The sequence below is a fragment of the Carettochelys insculpta genome, chromosome 13, assembly GCF_033958435.1.
Source record: "Carettochelys insculpta isolate YL-2023 chromosome 13, ASM3395843v1, whole genome shotgun sequence".
NCBI classification, from domain to species: Eukaryota; Metazoa; Chordata; order Testudines; family Carettochelyidae; genus Carettochelys; species Carettochelys insculpta.
This window is the reverse complement of record NC_134149.1, coordinates 31,583,808-31,599,921: the sequence shown is the minus strand read 5'-3', so window position 1 is coordinate 31,599,921 and position 16,114 is coordinate 31,583,808. Positions and strand designations below refer to the sequence as shown.

The 16,114-nt window shown below is 39.6% G+C and overlaps 1 protein-coding gene across 2 annotated transcripts in view; it reads right to left on the bottom strand.

Annotated features, from left to right (window-relative positions):
- The window catches only part of DACH2 (dachshund family transcription factor 2), a 652,263-nt gene that overhangs the window by 139,609 nt on the left and 496,540 nt on the right, over nucleotides 1-16,114 (bottom strand). The window lies entirely within an intron of this gene.

Sequence of the window (16,114 nt, the reverse complement as noted above, 5' to 3'; positions counted from 1 at the left end):
CGGGAGCCTTTTTCATGGAAGTAGGTGAGGAAACATGCTTAGAATTTTAATGATTTGCCTACAGCCACCAAAGGGGTCAATTTTAACATCAGGGTTATTATTTAGTAGTTCCTGAATCCCACTCCTTTGCTCAGAGCACCAGACCAGACTCCGCTTAAATGCTAAATGCTGAATATAACTGAGAGATTCAGAGACTGAGCATGTAAACCGTCAGCTTTGAGGCACTCAGATGTAGCATTCAGGTGTAATTGTTTCAACAATAATTGATATCTAAGAGAGAAGGCAAAATACGTTAGTCTAAATAATGTAATACTAATCCGTTAGGAAGAGATCTTATTTTGTACTGGTTTCACAGTGATCCCTACGTGAGACAGTTATGCATGTAAATAATCACATGCTCTTCCTATTAAATCCCAATAAGATAGAGTGTGGTATGGATTTTGCAATGAGTTTGGTCCTCAGAATAAAGCCTTGAAACAACGAGGTGTGGAAGCTGAACGTTTCAGGAACATAAAGAGGCCAAAAAGTTAATATAGATACATTCCTTTTCTTTCCATAATGAATGTTTGAGATGAGATTAAAGAATGATAAGACACTGTGTATCTGTAGCATTGATATTGTCTAGAATGTATTAACTTGAACTCCAATTAGAATCAGTTGTACACTGTTGTCATGGAATAGGCAGAGGCAGCAGGCAAAAAAAACATAGTCAATTGAAGATGAACGTAACCACATAGAAACATTCAACATTCTTTATGGCAATACTCAGCCAATAAATGTGATTAATACTACCAAATGCAAAAGACTGAAAGATCAATGATTGTGCAAAATGGGAATCATTCTATCATTTTAATATCATGTCCACGCCATGAATTACCTTACCATTACAAATTTGTAATTTGTAAAATGATGAGCAATGCATTGACTAAGAAAGATACATTTATACAGCACTAAATTATATCATACAACATAATTTAATATGGCATAATTGCAGCAGTGCTCAGTACCACAGCCATTGTTAAAGTAGTACAAGCATTTCCATTATAAAGTGAATATACTGCATATTGGCTCTTTCAAACCATGTTGAACTGAAACTTCAGTTATTCACGTGGGGCTGTTCTGAAATATTGGTGTCAATATTTCATAAAATATTCCTTGAGTTAAACCAGAAAAATAATTTTCTAAGAACACTTTTAAAGAACGGATTTGCCAAAAGATTTCTTCCATTTTCCAGACGCTTTTTCAATATTTTAGCCCAATGTTTAATTTTAAAAAAAGCATTGTTGTTCAGAGTACAGCTTGTATGTATTTAAGAGACCTAAATTTTCACCAACACTTAAATGTTAAAAATAGCTTTTCAAAATCATTAAAAGAATTTACATACATACATGTTTCTGAGGTACTGATGTATCCTATAGAAATATCTCAACTGTCCTCAGACAATCGACTTTTATTTACAAAGCAGAAGGCCCTACCCTGCAAACCTTTACAAACAAGCTTGACTTTATACATGATTAGCTCCACTGTATCTATGGACAGTAAGGCTACGTCTACACTTGCAATTTTTTTTCAAAAAAGCCTGGTCTCTTTCGAAAAATCCCACAGAGCCTCTATACACAAAACGTGTTCTTTCAGTATTAAATTGAAAAAACGCGGCACTTTTTCTGGCAGCCCTCTTCTGCTCCCAGATGAGGAAAAGCGCCTTTTCTGGAGAGATTATTTCAGAAAAAATGCATGTAGATGTCCTGGGGGCCCTTTATGCAAAAGAGCAACCCTCCATGGCACTGGATTTTTTGATCTGTGGCATTTCCTGGCCTGTTCTTTCAAAACAGCAGCCAGGGTGTGGCTGCTCTCTATCGAAAGACTGGATCGATTTTTGATTTGCTTTTTTATGTGTGGTCACAAAGATGTTTTTTTTTTTTTCAGAAGAGATCTTCGGAAAGAACTTCTTTCAAATGACCACTGTAGTTTAGACAAAGCGTAAGAGTTTGTTGGTCAGGACCCCAGACATTTTCATACATTTTTCTTTGTGAAGTCAGAGCCATGGACTTCAATGGTAATCTGATGATTTTAACTGACTGAGGCCTTTTTAACTGAAAAAGCATATGACTTACTTCCTTCAAAATGTAAGCCATTTGCAGAGAAAGTCTGTCCGGGTGATTTTTGAAAAAAGAGAACAAAATCACTGACCAGACCTGGAAGCTCTCTTCCCTCCTGTCATACCTGTGGCCAGAGCTCCAAACTCAAATCTCCTGCTCTTAACAGTTTCTCATTCCGTCAGTTCCTCACAATGACCCAAATTCCAATAAAATACTTTTTCTCCCTCCAACACATTTCACTCAGGTAACTATTCCTGTAGTCACTAGCCTTACTACAGCAAGTTTCTTCCACCCACAATCACTTCTCCCTTGCAGGGGGAAACACTGCTAAGAGTGAAGTTTAATGAAACGATCAAAGGTGAATGTTAAGGGAAATGTATTATGTGCTCTGAAATTTACACAGCTATCATCAAACCCTGCTGTGCTAAAGATATAAGAGGTTCCCATAATTAAGCTCTGTGATCCTTAATTTCTTGATAGAGAAAATGATTATTAATAACACACCTAGCTCTGACATAGCATATTTCACCAGTAGCTAGAAAAGCACTTTGCAAAACTGATATCATTATCCTAATTTTACAGATGGCAACATTGAGACACGGTGACTTGCCAAAACTTATCTGCAGGTCAGTGGCATAGCTGTAATTAGACTGCAGGATTCCTGAAGCTTTAGGTAGTGCTCTGTTGTCCACAAAACCTTTTTCCTGACAGTACATACACCATGTTGCAGACCTTGTTTAACGGAATTGTCACTGAGCAGTTAAAGACACAAACCTTAATAGGTAGCTCTTATCCTTTCTTGAAAAAAATCTCTTTCTTCTTATGCTTGATACAATATGAAAAATTTAAGCATGAATTTAATAGGCAAAAAGCTTAAAGACCCAGCATAAATCCATTCTATTCTTTAGTTGCTATACACTAGCATATGAGCTAATTGTATAAAGACAGCAGTGAAGTAATTTTTGACTTCAGTAAGAAAGCAAATGGCTCATTTTATAAGTGAAATATGCACAGTGTAAAAGATCCAAAATTTGGGTCTCTATTCTCAACTCTTCTAATTTCAGACACTCATTCAACATTTCACAAAAATTGTGTATATATGTACACACACACACCAAATGCTAAAAGCGTAATTGAATGTGCAATCATTTTTACACAAGAATGAAATTGTGAGCTCATCACATCAACAATGTGCATATTTTCAAATTGTTCATTATTATAATCAGAGATCAGAACCTCCATCAACTAAATCATTTATAAAAATTGAAGATAAGATCCACATATACTTTTTCATTAAGATAATGCTATTGATGTTTGTTAACTGCTCCTATATTTTGTTCAGAAAAAATAGGCGCAATCAATATGGACATGTAGCTGTCCCTTATAATACAAAACAAACACAGGATATCAAATCCAGCCTTGGGATACAATGGTTAATATGGGTGTAACGGCAAGTAAAATTAGGCCAGTGATCTTCATCATGTGCAAGGTGCAACAGATGGCAAAGGGCTTGGTCTCTCACACACATGGAAGAGTATGTATATTTAAACAGGCTGCATAAATCTGTCTTATGATGAATTCAAAAACCATACCCTTTCGAAAAACACAACATATTTACTGTCACAATTCAGCTGTTGAAGACCCACATTCTTTACTAAATAGTAGACGTGGAGTGTAAATTAAGACAATGATCCATGCCTGGATGCGTGCCAAGTAATGTCTCTATGATAGATGCTGCATAGGAGGGAAAAAAGAAAAAAGCATAAGAGAGAGAAAAGAAAACCCACAAGCAGTATCTGACCACTATGACTGAGAAAAGAGCTTCACATTTAAAATTGCCACCCCTACAACTTTTCCCCATCAAATACAAAAGAAGTTAACTTTCTTCTATCTTGCTTGGTCTTGAATTGGACCAGATTCTCTTAGTTCCTTACACAGGTGCACAAAAGCCACCATCTTGCACAGCCAATGCCAAGGGCCTGTTACAGATGCAGTCTGTTCATGGGAGGCCACATATATCATTAATGCTATGTTTCAGCATACATGCAGAAATATCAGAGAAAAAGTTAAGTATTCCTGTTGGATGACTGCAATATGACATTTCATTTCTGAATATTCAGTATCCTACCCAACAAGAACCAAAACCAGACAGAGAGAAAAAGCAGATGGCTCCTAAAAAAACAGAGAGGCACAATTCTCCCCACCATGGCTGCAAAGGCCTGCTTGCATGCTTTTGCTGTAAAAGCCCTCTAGCTGGCAAGGAGATTCTGAAAATAAGCCTCCCACCTGGGTACTCTCAAAGGGACCACTCAACATTTCAACACTGTCCTCAGTACACTACAACTACTACTTAAAACTATGGGCTAAATGCCAAAATTTGGCTCATAGCACAAAAATTCTTTTTACTGTGTGCATACTTTACAGAAGCTATAGGGGAGTCTAAGTCTAACCAGAAAAAAAATGTAGCTGCTAAGGTAAGCATGTGGGCTGGGGGTGGGAGGGAGAAAGACTGATGCATGCTACAGTAAATAAAGTCCAGGAACTAAATGGATTTCGTACAAAAATTTTATTTATTAAGTGAAACTAAATATTTATCTTAGGCTTAATGGAAGTTGGTTTGACATAACTCACGTATCAATTCAGAAAATAGACTGGCATGTTCAAGTAAGCAAAGATACATCTAAAATAGCAAGTCCCAGTACATTCACTTCTAAATTAAATACTGTGAGATGTAAGTATTACTTTAATACCACTTCATGGCACACTGTTTCCACGCTACTGTGGAAGATTGACCTGCTCAGGGCCAATTTTGCATGGTTTTGTTTTGCGCATGCAGGAAATGGCACTTTCCGGGGTCAGTGTTGACCCCAGAACTCCCCACGAGTGGTGAGGATTAAGGAAAGTCAGTGGGATAAACACTCCCATTGACCTTCTTCAATGAGGAGAGGTCTAGCTGTCAACTGCTGATAAGTCGATCTTGTTGGTGTCACTAAAATTGTGTATCAGCAGTCAACTGTTATGCCTAGTACAGACATAGCCGATGTGTTGCTGTTACTGAATTTCTAAGACTAGTTCAGATGCGCATTTAATTAAACTGCAGATAATAGAAGAAAACAGGAAGTTGATCTAAGCAATATAAACATATTTTCATTAGAATGTACTATGTGTTGTGATTGGCTTCCAAATGTGTATTGTTACTGGTGATATGTTGTATAACTAACTGAAGGCCTCTGTTTAAGTTTCACTTACCTGCAGCAGGAAAAGGACGCTTTCTTTCCATTGCTTTCTTCCTTTTAGATGAAAAACACGTCTTCATTCTTGTGCTGCCACATATTTTTATTTTCCATAATTATAACATCACTACTGAAGGTGAATTAAAGTCATCTAATGTATTTTGCTTCTGAATCCAGAATATATGCATTTTTAACATATATATCTTTGTGAAGATTAAATTACCTTCTTAGTTTTTTGTGCTGCAAGACGTTCAGACAGTAAACGGAATTCATTTCAGTTATAGCACCTTCTTACAGTATTTGGACTGGAGTTCAAGCTATTAACCTCAAAACTACATGGTCTCCCTAAATTAAATTTACACTGTCAGAAGTACCTCTGAACTTAACAATCACGCTGTTCAAATCTATGCCTGTCATTTTATTTTTAGTTGTTATAGATTTAAGAAAAAGGTGTATCTCAAATTTTGAAAGCAGGCTCTTTCATTCCCAATTTTATGTAAAACATTTTAACACCCTTTTTCATGTTATTAAGTACACTTTCAACTCTCTTAGGAAAGTACCTATATGTTTGTGTTTCAGCACTGTTAATCCAGAACACTTACCACCAATGGACTGATTTGCAAAGATGATGATTACCCACAGCTCTCAGAAACTTCCTTGGGATTTGTGGATGTTGGATGAGATACCTGGCATACTAAAAGTCTTCTAATCACAATCTACAGACATTTATAAACAGATATCTGAAATACACCCTTCACATCAAATGGCGAGACTTGGTCACAAATGAGGAACAGAGCAGGACAAGAACCACTTGACGTTCAAATCAAGAGAAGAAAGTGGGGATGGCTAGGTCACACACCGAGAAAACCATCATCCTGTAGTCCATCAAGCTCTTGAATGGAACCCACAAGGAAAATGCAAAAGAGAAAGACCTTGGACAACATGGAAAAGGGCTACTGAGATTGAAGGACAACAACTGGGATACTCCTGGGGTCAGTTAGAAGTTTTGTCCCAAGACAGAGTGAAGTGGAGGAGACTTGTAGATGACCTATGCTCCATCCAGCACACAAGTGTTTAAGTCAAGTCTTAAAAATGTTTAAAATGCTGTGTTTTGATACCTGTATGCAGTGTCTGCTGACACCAACAGATATGTGAGAGAGAATTTGTCCAAAATACTGCAAGTATACTTTTTTCCAAAATTTGGCATAACTCTAAATAAAGTGCCTTAAACATAACAAACATTAGGTTCTTGATGCAGTTTTCCTGTGTTAATGAAATATCAATTTATCCTTAAAATATTATATAATATAAAAATATTATATAGTATTATTTATCCTTAAAATATTATAATATTATATAAAGTATTTTAAAGCTGATAGATTTTAACTGGTACCTACAGTATAGAAAAACAGCACACAAGTGTTAGGTTCTAGGAGCAGCATTGGTGTATAGTGCTCATGGCTAGTTACTCCACCCAATGAGTAAGCTGTGGTATTCTGCAGTATTTGCAGCTAGAATGCACAAGTTTTAACACAACATAGCACATAATACAGTAGCCCAAATGTAAATAAACAAAGGGAGGAATCACGGAAGTAAGGTCTGCATTGGTAAGGAAGGTTCACAAATTCTTGGCCAGATATATATGGAAAAAGTCTCTGACTGCTATTATTTGATTATCTAAAAGTGCATGGCACTCTAAACAGAGTACCATGTTTCAAACTTTGGCTACAAAGAATAGGTGAACATCCTCATTAGAAAAGCATAAATTCCTCAACTTTCCTTAAACCACCATAATCAGTACAATGTTCTCAGGTGTCCCAACCCATGGCAGATCTCACCCAGAAATCACAAAAGACAATCACAGTCTCCAGGCTAGGTATAAAGCCATGTAAATTGTTACCATATCAAAAACACTTCAGCACATATCTCCTCACTAACCCTCCAGACAACCCCCAAAACCTACTGTATTTGGTGGGGTAACAGCAGAGGCCTGAAGTAGCTCACAGAAGGAGGCTATTGGCTTATAAGTGTAACTGGTCAACAAAACCCTATAAAATCTCTGAGCTCTCACTCGGAAAAGAACAATGGCACTCTCACCAGGGGCCATAAACATAACAACCACACCTAGCCATCTCCACGGTATTAAAGGCAAGACTTAGTTCTAACAGCATCAGCACAGACATATGATTTTCATCCATCAGCAAGAGCTCATTTGCCAGTGTGACAAATATTGTTGCTACACTGTATCCAGGTCAGAACACTAATTGCCTGTGCTCAAGGAAGCCTGAGGCATCAGCATATTGGGAGAGTCATCTCATCAAAATGACTTCCATAATATTCTGACCAAAAATGGAAAACTACATATCCATCAATAGCTGGAAGTTTTGCTGGCCAATTTCTGACAATAGACAGCATCTAGACATGACTTTTTAAGACAAAGAAGACAAATAGGATTCTTTCACAGAAGTTGGCATGCTATAGTTCAGAAAGGAGACACTGAAAAATTCCATCAACAAACAGGCCAGTATTTATCCACAGTCATTCATGTAAGGACAAAAATCCAAAGCACAGTTTGCGCCATTGCTCCAGAGTTTTCCAAAACTTCTGTAAGACAAATCAGTTGACACTCAACATCTTATCCTAATTCTTATCAGACACATAATCTAGTCTGAATCAAATTAGTTTAATTAACCAAATAAACAGAAATTTCAACATTTTAAGATTAACCCACATGATCAAACAAAGACAGTTCTCCCATGTCATCTACCAAACAGAATGTAGGTCAGAGTCATATTTGATAAACTTTATATTGAAATGTCTTCCTGCTGAGGGTGAGACAGTCCTGTTCTTCTTAAATTTCTTCTTGTTCTTCTTAAATTGCTGGCACATTGTCAATTAGAAATTGATTATTTAAAGCAAACATATTTGTTTCAATGAGTTCATAATTAAAATATACTTTGGACAAAGTAGTCTCCAAAATAATCAGACCTAAAAGAATCTCAAAAGCTAAATTAAAGATGTGCAAAAGCATTTTAGTCTTGAATGCATTCATTTGTTTAGCTGCATATGTATTTGACCGTATCATATTCTGAACTATGCTCTAGAAGTAACCCATAAAATTGGGGAAGTAAGGTATTAAATATGGAGAAATCTAGTGATGGCTTTACTGGGTTATTTCCAAAAATTTATCAACTGGTTCAGCAGATATAATTACTGCTTAGCAATGCCAAGGTTTTGAAATGTGCCCATTAATTCAGCAATTCCCAACCTGTCCATCAGTCAGTCATACTTAAAAAATATGTCTATCACAACTTAGGTGAAGTAATCTATTGATAATTATACAATAAAACTCATTTGAAAATCTAAATATATTTCCAAACTTTCTAAAAAATCTAATGATAGCAAAATGAAAGTATTTTGAAGCAAAGGCAATGCTGAAGACAATCATAGACGTGAGAGCCTTCAATGTTTGTGACTAATAGTTTTTTAAACTCATACATGTTAAGGAGAACACCACAATCATGACTAGACAGTGAGTTTCTAGAGGGGAAAAGTGCCTGACACAAGGGCTAGCTGTCCCTTTTTTCAGAGGAGCTGGGAAAGAATGTTTCCCTCACCACCATATTGCATTCAGTGCAGTTGTTGTTTCTTTTTTTCACCTTCCCCACAGAATGTTTCAAGAAAGGCTTTGTTCACACGTGATACAATGTCCGGTAAGCCATATGTCACAACTCATTGTGTATGGTGGTTGTTGAGTGCAAGTATTCCATATGAAAGGTATACAATGACCAGACGAATGGCTTGTCCTTTCAAACATGATCCTTTTGACACCTGGCACCTTTCTCACAATCAGAGAAAAGGAAGGACCCTTTCTGGCTGTTTTCACTGAGGAATCTCCCATGAAAGAAAATGAAGCATAAGAAGGAGTCATTAGCCGTGTCTACACGTGCACGCTACTTCGAAGTAGCGGCACTAACTTCGAAATAGCGCCCATCACGGCTACACGTGTTGGGCGCTATTTCGATGTTAACATCAACGTTAAGTGGCGAGATGTCGAAGCCGCTAACCCCATGAGGGGATAGGAATAGTGCCCTACTTCAACGTCGAAGTAGGGACCGTGTAGTCGTTGCGCGTCCCGCAACATCGAAATTGCGGGGTCCTCCATGGCGGCCATCAGCTGAGGGGTTGAGAGACGCTCTCTCTCCAGCCCCTGCGGGGCTCTATGGTCACCATGTGCAGCAGCCCTTAGCCCAGGGCTTCTCGCTGCTGCTGCTGCAGCTGGGGATCCATGCTGCATGCACAGGGTCTGCAACCAGTTGTCGGCTCTGTGGATCTTGTGTTGTTTAGTGCAACTGTGTCTGGGAGGGGCCCTTTAAGGGAGCGGCTTGCTGTTGAGTCCGCCCTGTGACCCTGTCTGCAGCTGTGCCTGGCACCCTTATTTCGATGTGTGCTACTGTGGCGTGTAGACGTTCCCTCGCAGCGCCTACTTCGATGTGGTGCTGCGCAACGTCGATGTTGAACGTCGACGTTGCCAGCCCTGGAGGATGTGTAGATGTCACTACATCGAAATAAGCTATTTCGATGTAGCATTCACGTGTAGATGTAGCTATTGGGTAAGGAAAGGGAGTAGCTTTGCCAGCCAAATAAAACAACCACCTCCTCCACTCCAACCCCCCCTCAGTTCCACTGTATGGACGCTCCCTCTTCACAACTTCACCTTTTACATTTTGTTTAAAACTACAACTATTAAGCAGAAACAAAAGTCTCCATGGAATACAAATTCAACAGACAAGTGATCTCAAGGATACTGACAGCCCAAATTACTATGGAATTCCCTCTCATAAGGTAAATGAAATTGTACGTAACAAAGAAAAGCTGATGTCACATGGCACTATCTGCAACTAACTTGGGCAACATTCCACTGAATTAACAGGCCAACAAACAGTCCTCTGAACATACAGAGCACTCAGGTATGATATACCCAAAATATGACCTAAGTCCAGCAGGCCTAATTTGATCCCTGGTAGAGTCTGGTTCACAACATGAATTAATCTTTCCCACTCTTTTTAAAATACCAGCTTTTTCAGCGATGTTAATGAAGAGCTAACAATGCTGTAGGAGACTGGACAAAATTCTATTCTGATTTAGCACCACCACCATTTCCATCTGTATGGCCAAATTCTGCCCTCAATAAAATTTGCACATATCCTCTGCAGACAGTGGATTTTCCAAGGTTCAGCAAAATGTAGAATTTGGCACGAAATGTCTTTATTAATGTTTATTATATACAGACCAGAAATAAAATAGCTTGAGCTGCAGATCTGAGTTAGGACAAAATATCTTCTTTGCTTTACATTGCCTCAGTTTAGATCTGCAAGTGACTGAAGTCACAGTATTTTTCAAAGACACTTAAAAGAGAAGTACTACACTTATAAGAGTAAAACATTCTTAAAAGCAGAGAAAAAAAAACTTTTGATCCCAGAAATTATTTAGGGGTTGAATCTTCCAATCTTTGCATTCATAAAACAAGCACTTTTATGAAGAAATTTAAAAAAATATTTCTCATACTTCACAAATGAACTGAAACAGCCAATGAGATAAATATATTGTGCATTTGTAATGTGCGTACATTTGGATGGCCTGATTTACAAAGGCATTGAGTATTTGCAGCTCCCAGAACTGCAGATACTCAATATTTGTGAAAAATCAGGCCATTAAAATTTCAACTGTTTACAATTTACAATTTCTTTTAAAAATCACTAACAGAAAAATTACAGATGATAAACTGATTTGTTACACTGTAGCAGCATACTCAAATATGCAATTATCATATCTTTACAAATTCCTAACAGGGCAAAGCATTACATGAAAAGTATAGTGGTTTGTCTTGAAAATTGATTGGAGGCATACTTAAGCACATTCCTCCATGTAGAAACCAACGACATAGCAAAGAATAACCATGAGCGGATCACTGCGGATTATGTAACTCTGGGAAGGAAGATCAAAGAATATGGAGCCCAAATAGTATTCTCATCCATCCTCCTTCCTGAAGGAAGGGGTCCAGGTAAAGATCATCGAATCACTGAAGTAAGTGCATGGTTGTGCAAGTGGTGTCTGAGAGAGGAATTTGGTTTCTTTGACCATGCGATTCTGTTTCGAGAGCAAGTGTTGCTAGGAAGTGATGGGATCTGCTTAACAAAGAGAGGAAAAGAGCATCTTTGCAGGCAGGCTTGCGAACCTAGTAAGGTGGGCTTTAAACTATGTTCGTTGGGGAATGGTGACCCAAGCCCTGAGGTAAGTGGGGAAGGAAGAAGGTACAACAAAGGAGGAACATTCATTTGAAAGGAGAAAGTAGGCCAATTAGCTTATTATCTATGGTGTTTGTATACGAATGCAAGAAGCCTGGGAAACAAACAGGAGGAATTAGAGGCCCTGGCACAGTCAAAGCAGGTATGAGGTGATTGGAATAATGCAGACTTGGTGGGATGAATCACATAACTGGAGCACTGTCATGGAAAGGTATAAACTACTCAGGAAGGACAGGAGGGGAAAAAAGGAGGAGTTGTGATTTATGTGAGAGAGCAATATGATTGTTCAGAGCTCCAGTTTATGGAGGGAGAAGAGAAAGTTGAGTGTCTTTGGGTTAAGGTTAAAGAGGAAGTAACAGAGGTGATGTAGTGTTTGGTGTCTCCTATAGGCCACCAATCAGGTAGATGAGGTAGATGAGAATTTCTTCATACAACAAAGAGAAGCTTCCAAATCACAGGTACTGGTTCTCCCAGACATTTGTTAGGAGACCAATACAGCAGCACACAAACAATCCAGGAAGTATTTGGAGAACACTGGGGATGACTTCCTAGTACAAGTGCTGAAGGAATCAACCAGAGGCCATGCACAAGTTGACCTGCTGCTCACAAACAGGAAAGAAATGGTATGAGAAATAAAAGTGGGTGGCAACCTGTGCTGCAGTGGTCATGAGATGGTAGATTTCAGGATTCTGACAAAAGGAAGAAAGCTGAGCAGTAAAATACAGATCCTTTATTTCAGAAGAGCAGACATTCACTCCCTAAGAGAATTGATGGGCAGGACCCCCGGGAAGTTAATAGGAAGGGGAAAGTAGTTCAGGAGAGCTGGCAGTATTTTAAAGAGGTCTTATGGAAGGCACAGGGACAAATCATCCTGATGTGCAGTATAAAAAGCAAATATGGTAGGCAACCAGCTTGGCTTACAAGGGAAATACTTGGTGATCTTAAACTCAACAAGGATGCATATAAGAAGTGGAAACTTTGGCAGATGAGTAAAAAGGTGTATAAATACATGGCTAGAAAATGCCAGGGGGTAATCAGGAAAGCAAAAGCACAGCTGGAACTGCATGGAATGTGAAGGGCAACAAGAAGGGCTTCTACAGGCATGTTAACAATAAAAGGGTTATCAGGGACGCTGTGGGGCCGTTACTGGATGAAAGAGGTAACCTGGTGACAGATGATGTGGGAAAGGCTGAAGTACTCAATGCCTTTTTTTGACTCAGTCTTCATGGACAAGGTCAGCTTCCCAGCTATGGCACTAGGCAATGCAGTATGGGAAAGAGGGGAAAGAAAAGGTTAAGAGCTATTTAGAAAAGCTAGATGCACACAGATCCATGGGTCCAGATTTAATGCATCCATGGGTACTGAGGGACTTGGCAGATATCATTGCAGCATCTTTAGCTATTATCTTTGAAAACTCGTGGAGATCACAAGAGGGTCCCGATGACTGGAAAAAGGCAAATGTAGTGCCCATCTTTAAAACAGGAAAGAATGACAATCCAGGGAACTATAGACCCATCAGATTCACCTCAGTCCCCAGAAAAATCATGGAGAGAATCCTCAAGGAATCAATTTTGGAGCACTTGGAAGAGGGGAAAGTGATCAAGAGTACTCAACATGGATTCACCAAGGGTAAGTCGTGCCTGACCAATCTGATTAACTTCGATGATGAAGTAACTGGCTCTGTGGACACAGAAAAGTCAATGGATGAGATATACCTTGACTTTCCATAAGGGAAGGAAGTATGCATTGGATACATGGACTATAGGATGGATAGAAAACTGGCTTGACAGATGGGCCCAATGGGTAGTGGTATGGTTGGCAATCTGGCTGACGGTCAGTTTCAAGTAGACTGCCCCAAGGATCAGTTCTAGGGCCAGTACTGTTCAACGTTTTATTAATGACCTGGATGAGGGGATGGATCGCACCCTCAGCAAATTTGCAGATGACACTAAGTTAAGGGGTGAGGTAGATACACTGTAGGGTAGGGATAGGGTCCAGAGTGACCTAGACACATTGGAGGATTGGGCCAAAAGAGATGTGATGAGGTTCAGCAAGGAGAAGTGTGGAGTCTTGCACTTGGGATGGAAGAATCCCAAGCACTGTTACAGGCTGGCGACCAAGTGGCTAAGTGACAGTGCAGCAGAAAAGGACCTGGGGATGACAGTAGATGAGAGGTGGATATAAGTCAACAGTGTGCCAAAAAGGCTAATGGCATATCTAGGTGCATTAGGACAACATTTCCAGCAGAGCTAGAAAAGTTATTATTCCCCTCTACTCGGCTCTGGTGAGGCCTCATCTGGAGCACTGCGTCCAATTCTGGGCCCCCCAGTACAGAAAGGATGTGGGCATATTGGAGAGGGTTCAGCAGAGGGCAACAAAAATTATTAAGGGTCTGGAGCCCATGATTTATGACAAGAGGCTGAGATTTGGGGTTATTTAGTTTGCAGACAAGACTGAGGGGCAATTTGACAGGAGCCTTCAACTTTCTGAATGGGGTCTCTAAAGAGGATGGAGAGAAACTGTTCTCAATGGTAACAGATGATGTAACAAGGAGCAATGGTCTGAAGTTACAGAGGGAGAGGTGTAAGTTGGGACTTACGAAAAACTATTTCACCAGGAGGGTGGTGAAGGACTGGAATGTGTTACCAAGAGAGGTGATGGAATCTCTACCCCTAGAGGTTGTTAGTCCCAGCTTGACATAGTCATGGCTGGGATGATTTAGATGGGGTTGATCCTGCTTTAGGCAGGAGGCTGGACTAGGTGACCTCCCAAGGGTCCTTCCAGCCCTAGAATTCTGTCAATCTCTATGATTCTCTATTGGACAGGCTTCCAAACTTTCCCAGTCTGACACTAATTCACAGAAAGACGAGTGAAAGATTTCATTAGTGAATGAAATAGGGCAGAAATGCTGCATAACTATCTTCATTTTAAATTCAAGTTGAATGAGTTTAAGCACTCTCCAACTAAATTTACTATCGTAAGTCAGTCTTAGAAAGGGGTCACCAAATAGGTTATGTCTACACTGAGCCCTAGTGCCGACAGTTTGATGCAAACAAGCAGTCTCGAAAATGCAAAATGGTGGCTCGTTTGAATATTCAAGTGGCTAATGTGCATATTTACAAGGCTAATCTGCATATCACCGCAGAAATCAAGCTGTGTAGATGCGGGCTGGGGGGTCTGCTGGCAAAAACCCACTTTATTAGCAGCCTGTTATGCCTGATTTTTCCCAGGGTGTTTTTGCCAGCAGAATCTCAGTCTGTAGGGTTTGCTTTCTGCCATGGTATGCAAATTAGCCTCATGAAATGCACACTTGCCATGAGAATATGCAAATGAGCCATCATTCTGCATTTTCAAGGCTGCTTATTTTCATCAAACTGTTGGCTCTGCGGCTCAGCCTAGACACAGCCATACAGACCCTAATTATCGCAGATTATGTCTACACTAGAAGTATGTGTCGAAAGACATTACTGTCCACAGAGAAATCTCGACAGAATCTCTGTTGACAACTTGCTACTGCATGCAACTTGCTCTGTCAACAGAGAACTACCAAGCTGCACTTCCCTCTGCTGACAGAAAGTGGGATGGCAGCTCTGTAAACAGGGCTGCCTGGCAACCGGAAGGCCTCACTGTCAACAGACGTGTCTACACTGCACTAGTGTTATGCCTGTCGAGGCAAAAGCAGAGTTCTGTTGAGACTGTGTCGACAGAAGGCTTTATGAGCATAGATGCTCCCTGAGTTCTATCAACAGAAGGTCCCTTCTGTTGACACAACTCTCCAGTGTAGACACAGCCGCAAAGTTCCACCAACTATTCCAGTATGTGGGATAATTTTAGGCTACACTGACACTAGAGAGTTTTGTAGACAAAACTGGGGTTTAGTCAACAAAACTCATGGAGCAGCTACACACTAAATGAGTTTTGTTGACAGAAACTGTTGACAAAAAAGCTGTGTAGATGCTCCAGGGGGCCCTTCTGTCAACAGAGCAAATCAAAAGATCAATCTGCTTTTATGTGTAGACACGATCTGTGGAGAGAAGTTTCTCTTTCCTTGGGCATGTGCTAGTTTTAATGCTGTTCTGTGTGGTACTTCCTACCTGGAAATATACTTTCACCAACCCTCCCTCTCTCCAAATCTGGAGCCACTGCCTCAAACATAAAAGCTTGTCAGTTTGCTTAACATATCCAATAATAATCAATGGTGAAATCCATAGTGCTTTTGATGATAGTTTAGAAATAAGCATGCAAATATATGAAAGCCTTGACTCTCCCAGCAGTCAGCAAACTTTATACTTCTTTTTATAGTCTGCCGTTAAAAAATGTATATGCTTAGCTTTTCATTATTACTGTTTCTAATAACTGAATACTGGAAATTATGGAATTATTAGAAGATCTACCTGGTATTGTTCAGGTCCTACAGGGGAGCAGGCTGGGCATTTAGGAGGAACAGGATTAAGGACAGGGTGGGGAGCTCTGG